The sequence below is a fragment of the Sminthopsis crassicaudata genome, chromosome 3, assembly GCF_048593235.1.
Source record: "Sminthopsis crassicaudata isolate SCR6 chromosome 3, ASM4859323v1, whole genome shotgun sequence".
NCBI lineage: Eukaryota > Metazoa > Chordata > Mammalia > Dasyuromorphia > Dasyuridae > Sminthopsis > Sminthopsis crassicaudata.
In genome coordinates, this window is record NC_133619.1 from 433,858,979 (window position 1) to 433,876,561 (window position 17,583).

The following is a 17,583-nucleotide window of genomic DNA, read 5'->3' on the forward strand; positions in this document are numbered from 1 at the left end:
ATAATTGGGTATGTTATGTATAAATGATAGCATATTGACAGTTTTAAAATGTTATATTAGTTATTTTTTAATCTATTAAATATTTCCTAATTATATTTTAATCTGGTTTGGGCTGGTGCTGGAGATATTGTCAGCAGCATACTGGTTCAGGCCTTTAGTTTCATAACTCTGCTGTAGACAACTGACCCCCATTGTGCATTTCTCCAGCGCCTTTTGGGCAAGAGTAATTGCTGGATGTTACCACAGAGTTAATTTTGTTCAATGATTTCCTTAATATCAAGTGCAACATAAAACAGAAAAATGTGGTTATAGTGGTAGACAGGGACTCAGTAAGATCTAGGTTTAGTTCCTTTCTATGATGCTATGAGCTGTGTGATCATCCAATCATTTTAGTCATATCCAGTTATTTGTGACCTCATTTGGAGTTTTCTTGACAAAGATATTGGAGTGATTTGCCATTTCCATCTCCAGCTCATTTTACCATTGTGGAAATTGAGGCAAGCAGGGTTAAGTAAATTGCCCAAAGTCACACAGCTGATAAGTGTCTGAAGCAAGATGAGTCTTCCTTACTTCAGGTAAGCATTTCAAAGCACTGTGGTACCACCTAACTGCCTTTCAATGAGGACATTACTAGTCCTTAATGATCCTTTCCAGCTCCCAATCTGTGAGGTGAGCATCCTTTACCCATGCAGTATCCAAAGGAAAGCAGGCTTCTTTGTATGGAGCGAGGTCCTCCAGATGTTCTGTTTGTGCATGCTTTGCTGACTGTACCAAGCTCCATAGCACTACAGATGATCCTCAAAAAAATCCACGACCATCCAAAAAGATATAAGCCTAACAATCTATGTAGGGATACATGGACTAATGGATGAAGAATGCCCACTGTTAAGAGGATAATATATCATCCACTTGATCAGCATGGACTAGTTTAGTTGAGCTAGTTTATTAGTAATTACATCTTGGACAGGTACTATGGATAGAATCTTAATCTAAAATAGCTTAATCTAAAATAGTGTAACCTCTCTTTGAGGTTTGTAAGGCACTGTATAAATATCTCCTTTTATCTTCAAAATGACCTTGGAACATAGGTGCTATTTTCTTTATTTTATATATATGAGAGAATTGAGTTGAACAGAAGTTAAATGACTTGCCCAGGTTCACAGAGCTAGCAAGTATCTGAAGCTAGATTTGAACTCTGGTCTTTTTTGAGCTGTCTCTCAAAATAGGATAAAGAGAACATACTGAATTGCATTTGGGAAATTGTACAGGTTTTTCAGTAATATCTCCCTGACACTCAGACTTAGCTTTGTAACAGATTTCTTGCAATGATTCTATATAGTTTAATCATGGAATATCTCGAAGAACTAGAGTTAGGAGTAACCCAAAAGACAATGAAGAACCATATGTGGGTGTGAATTATAACATATTACTCAACAGATCCATCCCATTTTCAAAGAAGAATTATTAAACTTTGTAACACAATAAGCCACATTCTTCCAAGTTTGAAGTTATTTCTTGGGAAAAACTGTACTCTGGGAATATGCACTAACCTTTTCTTGCCAAAATGTCCTTTATTCATTGACCCATAGAATTTGCCTTGTGTATATAAACATTCACATACCTTCTAGGCAAAATAATTGAGAATGATGACAAATACACAAAACATTGCCATATATAGAATGAGAAAATAATATAGTAAAATCCTGTTTTAAAGCACTTTTTTGTACTCTGCTTTGAGGTCAGATAATCTTTTGTGAGTATACTATCACATCTAACGTATTAGATCACAGATCATAGTATATCTTTGAGCAGCTAGATGACATAATGGATAGAACGTGGAACAACTAGGAAGACCTGAGTTTGAAACCAATCTCAGATACTTACTAACTATGTGACTAGGCAAGTCACTTAATCTGGCTGGCCTCAATTTCCTCATCAGGGATTATTGCAAAGATCAAAGATATGAAAATATTGCAAAGTTTAAAACATGTTCTAAATTATAATTAATATTATTATCTATCACTATAATAGGGAGACTAGCCCAACAATAACCTTATAATTTGATTAAAATATCATTAGAATACCACTGTTCTATACTGTATAGACATATGTTGTGCTCTACTTTAAAATTATCTTCTATATTAGATTCCCAACCAAGACAAAATACATGTGAAATCTCCAATGAACTCCAGCTCCCTTTTAATAGATTTCTCTTATTTTCGATTGGAGGTGAGCTAAATGTTTTAGGCAATTTAAAATGAGTAGGATTCACCTGGCAATTCCTCTCCCTGAGAGGAAGTTCTGACCTTCTTACTCAAAGGATTCTTTTCTCTGTGATTTTTCACAAGAGGTCATTGAGCTTATGACCCAGAAGTGCGTCTTTTTAAGCCCATACTTTGTCACCATTTCTGAAAGGAGAGAGAAAAGAATAAATCAAGAACCCAATATGGGAAAGCACCAACAGCAAGAAATTGTTGGTGAGATTATTAGAAGCACATGGAAACATGCCAATTTAGGAACTACTTAAGGCTCCCAAGATATTGCCAGTTTTGAAAATTATTTCCATGTAAAATTTTTAAAAAATTTTTTAAGCTTCCCAAAATGCCTTTAAAACAAAATTATATATTTAAATTCAATCTCAGACATTTACTAGGTCAACATGTCATTGAATCCAAACTGCCTCAAACTTTTTTTTATGGAATTGTATAATCATTTCTTTGAAAGAAAAGACACACTTTGTGATAAGAATAGCAATAGACATTTGGAAAATTTTAATACAATAAAAGACACAACCTTTGTACAACAAACATTTACCATCACAAGAGAAAATAAAATATAGAAAAATGTGTCAGTGGCAAAGCCAACACAGACTTGTATGTTAAAGCACTATTAGAATAGTATAACCCCAATCATGCAGGATTAATCTGGGAAGGCTTCATGGAAAAAGATAGCTCCCAGCAAACCTTTGAAAGTGGTGTAAGATATGATTTGTTTATTTGCCTTTTCATCTAATCTCCTGTACCCAATGAGATATTTGCATCCACATATGGCGCTGTGATCTTCATAAACTTGACCTTTAAAGTTCCAATAACATCCAACTTTCCTGGTTATTATTTTTTCTCAAAAACTGAATAGATAGAATTTATTTACAGCACTTTTATATTTGCAAAGCACTTTACAAATTTTATCTCATTTTATCTTCCCAACAACTCTAGGAGTAGGTACTATTATCATCACTGTTATGCAGAAAAGGAAATGGAGATAGATAAGAGTTTAAGGTATTTGCCAATGATTGCATGATTACTAAGTGTCTAAAGCAAGATTTGAACTCCTAATTTACACTTTTCTAGTATTCCCTATATTCAATGCCATCTAGCTGCAACTAGCTCTATAATATTTCCTAGGCATGAATACAAATATTCCTGAAGCATTAGTTCCCTTTATTCAGATCACCCCCTCCTGCATGTATGACATAATAGTGTCATCTTATTCTTTGTAACAGTATTTAAAGTATGAGCAACATAGATTCATTTAAAAAATTCCTTGCTATCTGCAATACAGCTAGGTGGTGCAATGGATAGAGCACTGGGTGGGAACTTGGGAAAACTCATCTCCCTGAGTTCAAATGTGGTCTCACTCTGGGCTTGCTTAACCCTGTTTGCCTCAATTTTCTTATCTGTAAAATGAACTAGAAAAGAAAATGGGGAACAACTCCAATATTTTTGTCAAGAAAAGTCTAAATGGGATCACAAAGAAATCAGATATAGACTGAAACAACTGAACAACAAATGCAATATGGCAATGGATATTGAGTCACAAAATTAGACATATCTTCTGTTTCACAGATCATGTGACTGGACTTTATTCCAAAGATCATGAAAAGGGGGAAATAATTATGTGTAGACTAATGTTCATAGCATCATTGTAAAAGGGAAAACTGAAGATAATCTACATGTTCAATGATTGAATAGGTTAGTGTATCAATGTTATAAGATATGACATTCTGATATAAAAAGACCATTATGAAGAATACAAAGAAAATGCAGATAAATTGATATAAAGTGATGAGAGGAAGTGTTAAGTTTCTGAGGCCAGATTTGAATTTAGGCCTTATTGACTTCACCACTTATGCTCTATTCATTGGGCCATTTAACTGCCCCAACATTATTGCTTTTTAGGGAACTCCCAGTGGGGTAGGGGGAGACAAGAAGAAAAAGAAGGAGGATGAGAAAGAGGAGAAAAACTGGAGAAAGAGGAAAAAGATGAGGAGAAAGAAGAAGAAGAAGAGGATAAAGAAGAGAATGATGACAAAGAATATGAATCAACATATCAGTTCACTGAGGAAGAATCTTTTTTTAAAACCTTAAATGAGTTAATAGGAAAGTATGTTAATTGTTTTTTCCCCAAATCACTGAAAAAAGAAATAGTGCCAATAAATTGGATAATTAATAATGATGGCAATTGCTCTGTCAATTGTGAATGTTGCCCCATTTGTGCAATATAGAGTCAAATAACATTAGACAAGAATCTCATGCCAATATAGCTTCTTGTGCATGGAGTATTCTCTCTTTCTCACATCCCAGTGCCTTCTGCCTTGATCTCATTTTCCTGGGGTCATTTCCCACAATGTGACTGTTAGTGGGAATTATTCTGGCTTTAAGTGGAGGAGACTACTGAGCTTTGCAAATAACAGAGGACATCTATGTTACCCTTCCTTGATTCTTTGATTGCTCAGGCAGCAAATACTGTGGGTTGGCAATTATTTTCACTAATAAGTGACCTCATGCTGTCCCTGTTTCATTTTCTTAGTTGGTGTTAGTTGAGAGCACTTTGAACATTTCCATCTTGACCTCATTACATTTGAAACTGTAATTATAAACTGAAAAGGAGAACTAGCCTCTATCTGAGATTATGTAATGCTGTCAGATCCTATTGATTTCTGTTTTTACACCTCTTTGAAACTAAGTAATTATTTAAGGTTTGTCTTTCAAAAAGAGCACTAACATATAGATGCTTAATGAATGTTTAATTCAAAGCTTATGCTTTATTCCAAATGGATCATATGCCATAGTTCAAGATATATAGATTTCATTTTCATTTAGAAAGTTAAGATTAAATGATGGTGGTATTTTATTTTGGCATTAGCTTCTACCTGTGTTCATCTATAATTAGGTCTCCTCAATTATGAGCATTGTTAGATTTGAATCTTGGAAAATGAGTGCTTTAAGGTGCTTTAGTGTTTTAAGTGAGGGTTTAAACCTTACCTTACTCTGCATTCTTCTAATCCAGATATTCCCATTCATGAGCTGCATCCTGAGAAATAATTTTCATTGAAAAAATACCTCATTGTTTATAATGTTTTTCATTTTGGTAAGGCTAGTTTAACTATGAGTTAGTTACCTCCCCCCCAAAAAAATTCACAATTCCAAAAGATGTTAGGCGTCTTTTAATCTTTTAAAGATGTCATCCAATGCGGTGACTTGTATTATGAAATAGGGAATGACTGAGACATATAACTAGTCACATTACTTTATAGTTACATCTCATACACATGATGAGCAGGTCAATATAGATAATTTGGTTATTCAAATTTACATAAGATCTGCCTTATTCTTAGTTTGCCTGACAGCTTGATTCATTATCAGACTGTTTATCATTCTGCTCTCGGTCATTTTTCTTTTTCAATTCCTCTACTTTCTACATGTTTTCTTTTGTTTCATGTAATAAAATGACCATTCCCCATATCCTAATATACCTATCTTGAATCAGTGTAAGGAGTAGAAAGAAGGCTGGACCTGAAACAGGAAGACCTAGTTCAAAGTCTGCTTCAGATACCAACTAGCTTTATGACCATCTGGGCAATTCATTGAAATCTTTCTGAACCCTAGCTTCCTCATCCATAATATAAGTCTAATAATACCTATAGAATCTCCTAGCATGGCTTGTTGTGAGTAGATTCAACTTATTTATGTAAATCATTTTGGAATCATTTTAAAAGCACTGTAAAACACTCTGTAAAAAGGAAATACGGTCCTTTGCATGCACTATTTTTTGATCTTACAAATACCAAGCTCCTCTTTTATTCCTTGTATAAAACACTTAAGAGCTTGAAAAAAAAACCTGCCTTGATTTGACAAGGCTTTGAAGAACTTGCCTATTGTCCTGAAAAAAAAACCAACCTATCATTAATACCATGCTATGTTCTATTATTATGCATAGTATGAAAGAGGATTTCTAGTAACCAAAGGTTCTGTTGCATCATAGAACAAAAAGGATAAAATGGTCAGGGTAAGAATAAGAACATTCTAGAAAATTCCAAAAATTGAATAACCACCCAAAAAATCCCAATAGAGAAAGCTAATAAGAACGGTGTTGCGAAAGGTCCTAATAATCAAAAAGTGTTATTTCTACATGTTGTATTTCACAGCTTGGCACTACTTGAATGTGTGACTTAATGACAATAATTATGTTGTTGCTTAGGTATTTCAGTCATTTCTGACTCAAGGTGATGCCATTTTGGAGTTTCCTTTGCAAAAATATTGAAGTGGTTTACCATTTCCTTGTCCAACTCATTTTACAGATGAGTAAACTGAAGCAAACAGAGTAAAAGAACTTCCTCAGGATATTACAGCACAGTAAATGCTGAGGTCAAATTTGAACTCATGAAGATGAGTCTTCCTGGTTCTAAGCCAGGGCTCTATTCACGTTGACATCTACCTGCCCCAACAATAATAATAATTCTTTTGGCAGTCTGGTAAAATTTAGGGTAAAGCCTTTTCAAAATTGTTTTAGATACCTAAAAAATGAAACATAAGATTTCAAAGGAAACTGGTTATATTGAAATAAAGTTATAAAATATTTTAAAAACAAGTTCATAGGCTCCAGGTTGAGAACTCTTGCCTTAGAAAATCATCCAGCCAGCTCCTTTATTTCCAGATAAGAAAACTGGGGCCTGGTTAAAGTATGGGAGCTGCCTAATGTCATATAGAATGGAAGTGAGGAAGATGAAATTCATACTCAGTGCTTCAATATCCACAGCCAACCTTCCTCTAACACCTGGATCAAATGTTCATCTTTTATATAGATGAAACTCCTACCTTTTTTCATTTCCTTGCCTTTGAGGAAGAAGCCTCACATGAAAGACAAGCCCCCATTTCCCTATCCCCCATTACTGCTATTTATTTCAAACTGATGGGCTTGCATGTCTAATAAAACTGTCATGGAGGAGAATGAAAGCCATAAAAATTCATGCAAACAAGGCCCATGAATAACTACTCCAATCAAATACATAATAGTGAACCCTATGTAGGTCAGCCATCCCTTAAATTGATGGAAGGCATTAAACAGAATTATGGTAACTCTTAGATTCCTGCAAACTGGTTTTTATAGTTTGTTCTCTTCTTATGTGTCTCTCATTTAATTTGGTTTTAGTTAATACACATTTTTAAAAACATAAAGCCCTTTATAGTTTGCAGAAAAGTGGCAGTTTGCTTCTCCCATCACCAAAAACCAGATGGAAGTGACCAAAAATTCCACAGAGAGAGTTGGAGAGACTTTGTTTTCCAGTTATATATTCTATCTTGAGCATGGCTCTCGAATCTGGGAAAGATGAACTTGTTCAAGGACCCTTGAATTTCTCTTCTGTCCTGGCAAAGTAGAGTAAATTGTCACTCTCCCTTTTTGTCAAGAATTCTTTTCTTCTTGTGCCTGAAGGGACAAATCACTTGCTGCAGGTTCTTGTTTCTGGGACTACTTCTGGAAAACAATCTATATATGAAAATTTCAAAGCAGTGTCCCACAATAATTCTCTGACATGCATAAACAAGCTACAAAGTGGGTGATGAATCTCATTATCTTTCTTTTCCAGATTGAGGAGCTGAAGCATAAAAAGGTTATAGTTTGGTCAGCAGTTCTTAACAAGTTTGTGACAGAATGAGGATAAACTACAATGCTTTAAGTGAGAGAAAAAAGAGAGTAGCATAGTTTATTTTCAGGCACAGTTCCTTTATTCACATTTATTATGATTTAAAATATATTTTATTGATGTTTTTTGTTGCTACATCATTGTAATTTCTGGATGTGCCTCCTCCAGTACATCCCAACTATCCTGAAATTAAGCCCTCCATTGTAACAGTGAAAAACAATGTAAAAAGAATATATATAAAGACTACATCTGACAGGTTGTCTTCAGGATCCCTTCCTCTCCCCAAGAGAAGAAAGGTATTTTGATTATCTGTTTTCTAAAACCATTTATTTATTGGCCTTCTTATTACTCAAAGTTTGGGTTTTTTAGTTACATTTTTCATTGACATTATGGTAGTCACAATTTTTTTTCTCCATTTGCTTATTTCACTCTGTAGCAGTTCATATAAATCTTCCCATATTTCTCTGAATATGTCCTATGTGTAATTTATTGCTGCATAATACTTCTTCATTACAATCACATTTTATAGTTTGTTCAGTATTTCCACGGTTCATGAGAATCCAATTTGTTTCCAGCTCTTTGCTATTCAGAAAGAGGTACAGCTCTTTTAGTCATTAAGTCTTATAGTCAATAAGTTATCAGCTTATTGGTCTCAGGCCTTTTTGGAAAGGAGTGCAATGACAATTTTCCATCCTTCAAACCCAGAGCATAGAAAACTTGGCACTCGTGACACTATTTCTGCTGTTGTTCGGTCATTTCAATTGTTTCCCACTCTTCATGACTCCATTTGGGGTTTTCTTGGCAAGCATACTGTAATGCTTTGCCATTTCCTTTTTAACTTATTTTTATAGATGAAGAAACTGAGGCAAATAGAGTTGTGTGACTTGCCCAGGGCTATGCTGCTTGTAAGTGTCTGAGGTCAGATTTGAATTTAAATCTTCCTGACTATAGTCCCAGAGTGCTACCATTGTGCCAATTAACTGCCCTCTTTTTCTAACCTTTTGTCTTTTTTTGGTATTGTTTGATTAAAAATAATATCTTTCATTCAAAAATTAATAAGCAAAACAGTTGTATGTTTAATAACTGATTATATTTAAATTAATTTCAATACATAAAACAACAATATTTTAATTTTAACCTCAATCTCCATTAGAATTTTTTCTCTATTCATACTCATTCATTTGTCCTCCTCTAAGCATAGTTAAGACATAATCCATTTTTCTAGATCTGCTCTTTTTCATTTTACATGATTTTGTAAAGGTCTTTACTGCTGAAGGACTTTTTTCATGACCTTTACATGATATCTGAAAGCTGTAAGAGACAGTTAATACCCCCGTTATTGAATTTACCTGGTTTTCCTCTCCATGAGCTTTAGCTTTGAATAGAGTGTAGTTGTAGTGACTTTTTTTTTTCATTCTCCTAATTGAAATAGGACTTCAAATACTGTGGCCCAGTGAGAGCTGTTAGCAAAGCCCCAGGGATAGAAAGGTTCACCTGGGGTTCAGTAATAAAAAATGAGGCTGCTCTTTTTGTACAAAGTTCAGACTTGATCCCAAGTTATAGAGCAAAGTAGAGTTATCCATAAAGCCTGATACTGTATAGAACTCAAAGAACAATTTTTGTATTCCTACTGGGGAAAGAATTAGGTCTCTCTTTGTTAGGATTCTTACAAGGTGCTAAGTCACTGGAATGGATAGAGACAATAATTATCTAATTTAGCATGCTTCAGTATGATTGATCTGACCTTACAAGGAGATGTTACAGTCCAGAACTTGAAACAAGGTACTGAGTGGAATTGAGAAGACAATGGTTAAATCTAATTTAGCATTGACTTAATCCTACAACAAATAATGGTTTCCTCGTGATATAATGTTTGGTGTATACTCAATGTGGAACATATAAATGAGAAGCTCTCAGAACTTCCGGAGACTTCAGGGGACTTTGGAAGATTCATAAGCCCACAGAAACCCACAATCCCACTCTTAGAGGCGGAGTCAAGATTCATTCCCACTTCTACCTTTGTGCGGGCTGGAGACATTTGAACAAGAACTCTTGGGAATCAATATGAGAGATAGGTCTCTATTAAAGCTAACCGGGCCTGAGGAAGGAGACAAGACTTGGAAGGAGAAAATAAAAGATCTGGACTTTAACTCTTGGCTGGATTTGGGATTATTGAACTGAACTGCCTCCAGAAGCCCTCCAAGAAACCTGCTCCCAGATAACGATTACAATTTAGAGAAAAGAACATCACGTCTCTTATATTAATAACCAATTGTTAAAGATTAAAATCTTCCCTTTTCTGTTTTCTCATTCAAAAATCAGTCCTTTATAGGTTATTTACTCAGCATCTGGTTGGTTGTTGTCCTTCATTCTTGAAGAAGATCAAAATAACATTACTCTATTAGAGTCTAGTTACTGTGTGTCCAGCTGTGGACCAATGTGAGCTTGGCGTGCTCTGCCACAGCTCAGACACAAACAGTCCCCATGCACATTTGCAGTGGCTTCTCTAATTGCACATCTCATGTTTCTTCTGAGTGATTCACTTCTGCTTGCTCACAGAGCACAGTGCCTTCTCTGATGAGGGCACTCCATGCTGGTTCTCCTGTGCAGTGTCTCTCATGTCATGCAATCAATTCTAACATTCTTAAGAGAGACCTTGAGGTGTCCTTGTATCACTTTTTTCTGACCACCTTGTGAATGCTTGCCCTGTGTGAGTTCTCCATAATCTTTTTTTGACAAACATACTTTGAAAATATGTTTGTCAAAAAAAGATTATGGAGAACTCACACAGGGCAAGCAATGTAGACAGCCAAACAGAGTTTGGGCTGAGAGTCTACTCTCAGCCGCAGAGTTTGAATGTTTGACAGTTTAGTTCAAGAACCTGCAATATAATCTTGATTTACTTCCTAAAACAATTCAAATGGAAGCAACTTAGTTTCCTGCCATGATACTGGCATACTGTCCAGGTCTCAGGGATGCAACAATGAGGTCAGCACAATGGCTTTGTAGGCCTTCAGTTTGGTAGTGAAATGCCTCTCATCTCCCACACTCCTTCAGAGGCTCCCTAACACTCAGCTCTGCCAATGCGTGTGTCAGCCTGGAAAGTATACTGCCAAAGTAAGTGAACTTACCCACAGCACTGAAAGCGTCTCCATTTGCTGTAACTAATGGTTTCCCCATATGGATGGTGTGATGCTGGCAGAGAATCGATCCATAATATTGTTGCATTTCAAAGGTTACATTGAATTCACAATCATCCATAAATAAAAAAATCATGTCCCAACATCTTAATTTTAGTTTGTAGTCTTTTCAAGTTGAAGAATTTACCATCACTGTGGTAACTGACCTTGGTGCCATGTTTGTGTTCATTAAAGCCATTTGACAGTATGGAAAAAGCAGGGAGCAAGCACCCAGCCTCATTTCCCTCCATCGGTGACTGGGAAAGCTCCAGAGCAGTTTCCATTGTCTAGACTCTGAGCAAGTGTGCCATCGTGACATACTATATTGATGAACTTCTCTGAGCAACTACATTTTTTTCTTTTCTTTTTTTTTTATTTTATTTTATTAATTTTATAATTATACATTTTTGGACAGTATATATGCATGAGTAATTTTTTTATAACATTATCCCTTGTATTCATTTTTCCAGATTTTCCCCTCCCTTCCTCTACTCCCTCTCCTAGATGACAGGCAATCTCATACATTTTACATGTGTTACAGTATAACCTAGATATAATACATGTGTGTAAATCCAATTTTCTTGTTGCACATTAAGTATTTGATTCCAAAGGTATCAAGTAACCTGGGTAGATAGACAGTAGTGAGCAACTACATTTTGACATAATTTTCCACAAGCTCTCATGACTGACAGTATCAAAGACCAGAGTATCAGATCTACAGACCTCTGTGATGCTCCTGACACTTCTCCTGGAGTAATCAAGCTGCAAAAACCATATCAACTGTTCCTCCACCCTTCTGAAGCCACAATGACCCTTAGGTATAGGATCAGCCTCTTAAGAAGTCTTGCCTGCAGTGACTAAGGGAGGGCTCTCCCCTCACCCCCATGATGGCCATAGGATAAATTACTTTATAGAGATGGACAGTGAAGGCATCCTTGAACTCCTGGGGCATAACCTCCACTTTCCATATTATCTGGAAAACTTCAGACAGCTTTTGTATGAGCAATAGGCGCCCCTCCACCTTGTAAATCTCAACTGGAATAGAATCAGCACCGAGTGCTTTGCCACATGAAAGGACTCATGGCATTCAAAACCTCTTCTTCCATTGGAACTTCAGCTAGGGAGAGATTGATTTCAATCTGAGGTAAATGGTCAACGGCTTCAGCATTGATGACAGTTTGTTGAGAATATCATGGAAGTGTTCAGTTCATCTCTCTAGGATCATGTCTTTATCACCCACTAAGGAGCTGAGATACATCATAGGCCCATAGATTGCCTTCAGTGCATCATAAAAGCACTTTAGATAGCATAAAATTCAGTTTTACCTGCCTTTTATTTAGCCAAAAATCCTGCATCTCTCTAAATTTTGATAGTACTTTATTCTGATGGAATTGAATGCTATCCTCTTAAGGGTTTTATTTTTCATTTAGTACCTTCTTAATTTCCCTATCATTTTAATCAAGCCAGGCTTGATATTTGTAATTGATCTCACCCAGGTGAGCAAACACTTACCCACTATCTGATGATAAACAAGATTGCCCAAATCCTCCGGATACATGCTTTCCAATCTTGTTTGAGATCTTACCCAAGTGAGGAAGCTTAGTTTTGATTAAAGAGTTAAAAAAAAAATCCAATCTAGGTAAATTCTGGCCCATTGTGTTCTATTCAGGCAAACCTAGAATGGATGAAGGTGGGAGTAGGAGCATGTAGATCCCTTTGTCTATATTGTAGGAGACTGGGGGTGGTCTGAGAGTAAGAGTGACATAATCAAAGCTACATCCCTCACCCCCTCATTAGAATAGGTAGCCCTCTCCTTACAATATTCATTCTCTCACTAATTGTTAACCCAAAAAAGCTGTTTGCCAGCTGTCAAGAATACCCACTTTCCAAGGGTATATAAACATCGAGAGGGCGCCATGATTCATCTTTTGGTTTAGAAGAGAAAGCCAAATGACCATCTTTCTATTAATTACAAATTACAAAATAAATTACAAATGCAAAAACAAAGTATAGCATACACACAAATTATTATGACTAATAAATTAAGTCATAGATCCAAGAAAGCATTGTAGCACTCTGTTCTTAGACTGCATTCTAGGAAACAAAGAACTGGTTAGAGACATATGATGTGGTGGCCTTATTCTTCTAATTTTACCTCTGTAGATCAGCATTGGTAGAGATTGTAGGGTAAAAATTCTGCTCTTGTTCTATAAATTTGAGGATTGTCTCTTCACTTTGAAATGTCCTAGAAAAACTATATTGGATCATGAGTAATTAAAAAGAACTGATTTTCAATACCCTGCTGGCTTTTCACTAGCAAGTGAAAAATAACATAAAATATAGACTTATTTCATCTTTTATTTCTGGGGCATGAGAAAAGGTCAAGCAGATTTTGCCAGTAATTTATTTCATTTGACAAATACTGAATCACCCTACAAATACTGTATTTCACCCATCACTAGACTAATTTAGAGTATTCAGGAATCTTCTTCACTCCCCTCTGATACTTTGATACAATCAAATCATATAATAGCTCTCTTTACAGGGCTTTCAGTTAAGTCCAAAAATCAAATTGAATTCTTTGGTCTTTGATGACTGTAACATGGTTTTTTGGGGGAGGGGTGGGAGGGTTGATTTCATCAGTATAGGGAATTCCTTTAGTAACACAGATGGGGATTAATCTTCTGTGAATTAATCTTAGAAAATTTCCTGGAGGTACTGAAAGGTTAATTGATTTATCTAGACCACAATGACATTCATGAAGCAAACTTAGAAAGTAAAGCTCTTCTTGTTGGGTGGAATTTGGAATCTGTCAAAAGATCAAGACTTAGTTTTTCTGGTATATCCTCTGATAATCCAAGGTCAACTTTATTTTGTGATGAGGCATTAAAGGAATTTAATGGAAGTCTATTTCCATAATGGTTTTTATGTCATAGAAGAAGCTTATGATGGAATCTACCCTCTATGAGATGTATTTGATAGGATACAATTTAGAATTGTAAAAATCCTGTGAAAATCTGAGGGTTTTTTTTTTTTTTAACAAAAGTTCCATGAACTTTTAAAAAAGTTTTTTATTCCTGTATTTAATTAGTTTTCTTTGTAATTCTATGTATTGTGCATTAAAATTCTTATTCTGAAAAGAATTCCTTAGGCTTCACCAGACTGCTAAAGGGGTTCATGACACATTAAAAAGTGAAGACCCTCTGATCTAGACCAACTTGTTCATTTTACAAATGAGAAAAGTCCAGAGTACTAATTCTAAGTACAATGCCTGTGCCACTAAATCTTGCAGTCTCTTTTAAGGTAATTTAATTAAAAATCCTGGATACCATAAGAGCATAATCTGGAGGTAGGATATCAGAAGATATTTAACCCAAGCTCCTCTTTATATTTGAGGAAATTAGACTTAGGCATTTGAAAAAAATTTAACAATTTTTTATTGTTGTTCTTGTTGTTTTTTAATAACGCTATACCACCAAATTCCTTACTTCTTCCTCACTTGCCCTTTTCCCCCTTTTAGAATATTTCTTATGACAAAAAGGAAGGGAGGGAGGGTAAGAAGCAAGGAAAAGGAAGGGAGGGAGCAAGAGAAGAAAGGAAGGAAGTTTCAAGTTCTGGTCCATAACAGGAGAGAAGAAAAGAAAGAAAGGAAGGAAGGAAGGAAGGAAGGAAGGAAGGAAAAGATCAAAAGACTTTAGAGAAAATGGAAATACAGGTTTTTAATTTTGATTTACTCAAGTTCACATAGGTATTCATATATTCCCCTATATTGTTAAATACTGAAAACACACTCATATTTAGAGTGTTTCAGTCTAGTCATATGAGCTTAATCACAAATAGAAAGGTTATGATTTATTTTTATTCTTTTGGTGAGGGTAGAGAGAGGGAGGCAGAAAGACAGGAACAGAGAAAGACAAAGACACACAAACACAGATTCAGAAGAAGAGACAGAGACAAAGAGAGAGGAAGAGAGGGGAAAAAGAAAGAAATAAAGGAAGACAGAGAGAGGGAGGGATATGGGGAGGAGATAGGAATGAGGATGGGAAAGAGAAAGAAAGAGGGGGAAAGACATAGAGAGATAGAGGTGGGGGGGGGGGAAGAAAAGGTTAGGGAATTTACTATTCTCCAATTGATTTATTTTGTAAGTTATGAGCCATATATCCATAGTCAAGTTGAAGGCAAAAAGTCCAAAATTAACTTTTCTTAAAGATAAAAGGAATCACTCTGAAAGGCTTAAGTTCAAAGTTGTGTGACTTTGCCTTAAGAGCAGAATTGAGTAATATTTAGGGATATAAAACATGCAAAAGGTCAGTTCACAACATAATCTCCCCAGAGTGATGAGGCAGCATTCCTGATCTTCTCAGGGCACTTACTCTTCCTGACTGTTAATTTATATGCTGTGAAATTACATTAGATATTGTGGAGTTGACCAGATCAGTTCTACAGACAGATAAATTAAATCATAGAGAGCCAATCCACAGAAAATCTAAGCAAAATATTAGCACTTTGTCTGGTTAAATATTATCACAGACTTTGAGAGCTGGAAGGGTGATGATCTAGTCCAACTCATACATAAAATGAATTCTCACTGTAACATGCCTAATTGTCCAGTCTCTGCTTAAAAACTTTGAAGGAGAGTGATTTCACCACCTTCTGAAGCATTCCATTAAAATTTAATTTTATTTTACTAAACTCTTTTATTCTTTTGATTTTAAAAAAGTTTTAATTTATTTTATTTTTAATTTATGGAATAAAACAAACATTTCAATAATAATTACACAGAACTGCAAATGTATTTAAAACTTGTTATTCTTTTAAAATATATAATAAAGTTATATTTAATTTTCTTTCATTTTTTTTCTTTTCTCTCCTCTGACCCTAGAAATGGCTAGACCATTAGACACATTACATATATATATATATATATATATATATATATATATATATATATATATATATATATATACACACACATATATAGGTAAAATCATTCTATACATACTTCTATATAGCAGTTCTTTCTAGGATGCAAATAACAAAGTTCTTCATATGTCTTTCAAATTTTGGATAGATCTAATGGTTAGGAAGCCTTCTTATGATGAATTCAGTCCTAAACTCTTTTCATTTTCTACTCATTGCTCCTGGTTCTGTTCTCTGGAACTAGACAGAGAAATCCTATTTCTTTCTCCATTTGATAGCCTATCTACTTAATAGCTTACTTGAAGATGACTATTATATCATCCTCTCTACCTCCTACTATCATACTCCCTACTTCTGATCTTCTCTTCTCTAAGTTAGATATATTCTTTCAACCATCCCCCACGGACTCAACCATCCTGGATATATTCTTTTATATACTTTTTAATTTAATAATATCCCCATTTGGCTATTATAGATACCCCAGTTAAATGAAGAGGACCTACGAAGGAAGACTGCATCCAGAGAATGTACAATCACATTTTTTAATCATACTGTTATAGAAGTTGTGTTTTATTCTATAAATAAAACAAAATATAACAATATCCCCATAGATATAGCTCAAATCCTATTTCCCTTGTGAAACATTCCCTGACCACTCCCACCTAATCTCTCCCTTATTCTTCTATCACTCCTTAAAACTTATTTATTCTTTGCATTTGATTCAAGAATTATCATGAGACAATGAGATAATACCTAGTGACACATTATAGGTAATATATATATGTGTGTGTGTATATATATATACATTGCTTTCTGTCTTTCAAACCCCTATATAAAAGCAGTTGTTATAATAATAATAATAATTATTATTATTATGCCATCTTTTATATTACCATGAACTCTTATTTACCTATGCCATTCAACTTTTTGTATATATTTTTCATCTTTTTTGGGGGGTGGGGCAACTGGGGTTGAGTGACTTGTCTAGGGTCACACAATTAGAAAGTTTCAAATTCTGATGCTGAATGTGAACTCAAGTCTTCCCTACTCCAGGGTTGGTGCTCTATCTACTCACTGCATCATCTACTTTCCCCCATTACTTATCTTTCCAAACTATATTGCCAGGCTCTAGGGGCAAGAAGTTATTATTTATTAATTTTGGTTGAATTGAAACAACGTAGTAAAGTGAGATTTTTTAAATGGGAACTGTGATTATGTTGAGAAAACTTTTTTGAGACTAAAAAGATTCTCACATCCATCTCACAATGGATAGAGGACTGGACTTGGCATCAGGAGGACCAGTGTTCACATCCTACCTCTAGTACTGATTTTGTGAAATAGCCAAATTCCTTAACTTTTTATGTGGCAACTCAAGAGAATTTAATCAAAGGTGAATGGTGGTATTAATTGGTGAATTCTCATGCTATTGAAATCCCAGCTCCTTCCTTTCTCATTCCCATATAGCCACAGTTAACAGTCATAAACTGATTAATTCAGAGATGTTTTTTATGCCATATTTGGGCTTTTGAAAGTAGTCATTTCATTTTTCTTCTCAGGTCT

The 17,583-nt window shown here is 35.1% G+C and overlaps 1 protein-coding gene across 1 annotated transcript in view; it reads left to right on the forward strand.

Moving 5' to 3' along the window:
• PDE11A (phosphodiesterase 11A) overlaps positions 1-17,583 on the forward strand; it is a 474,543-nt gene that overhangs the window by 235,612 nt on the left and 221,348 nt on the right. The gene's annotated exons all lie outside the window — the stretch shown is intronic.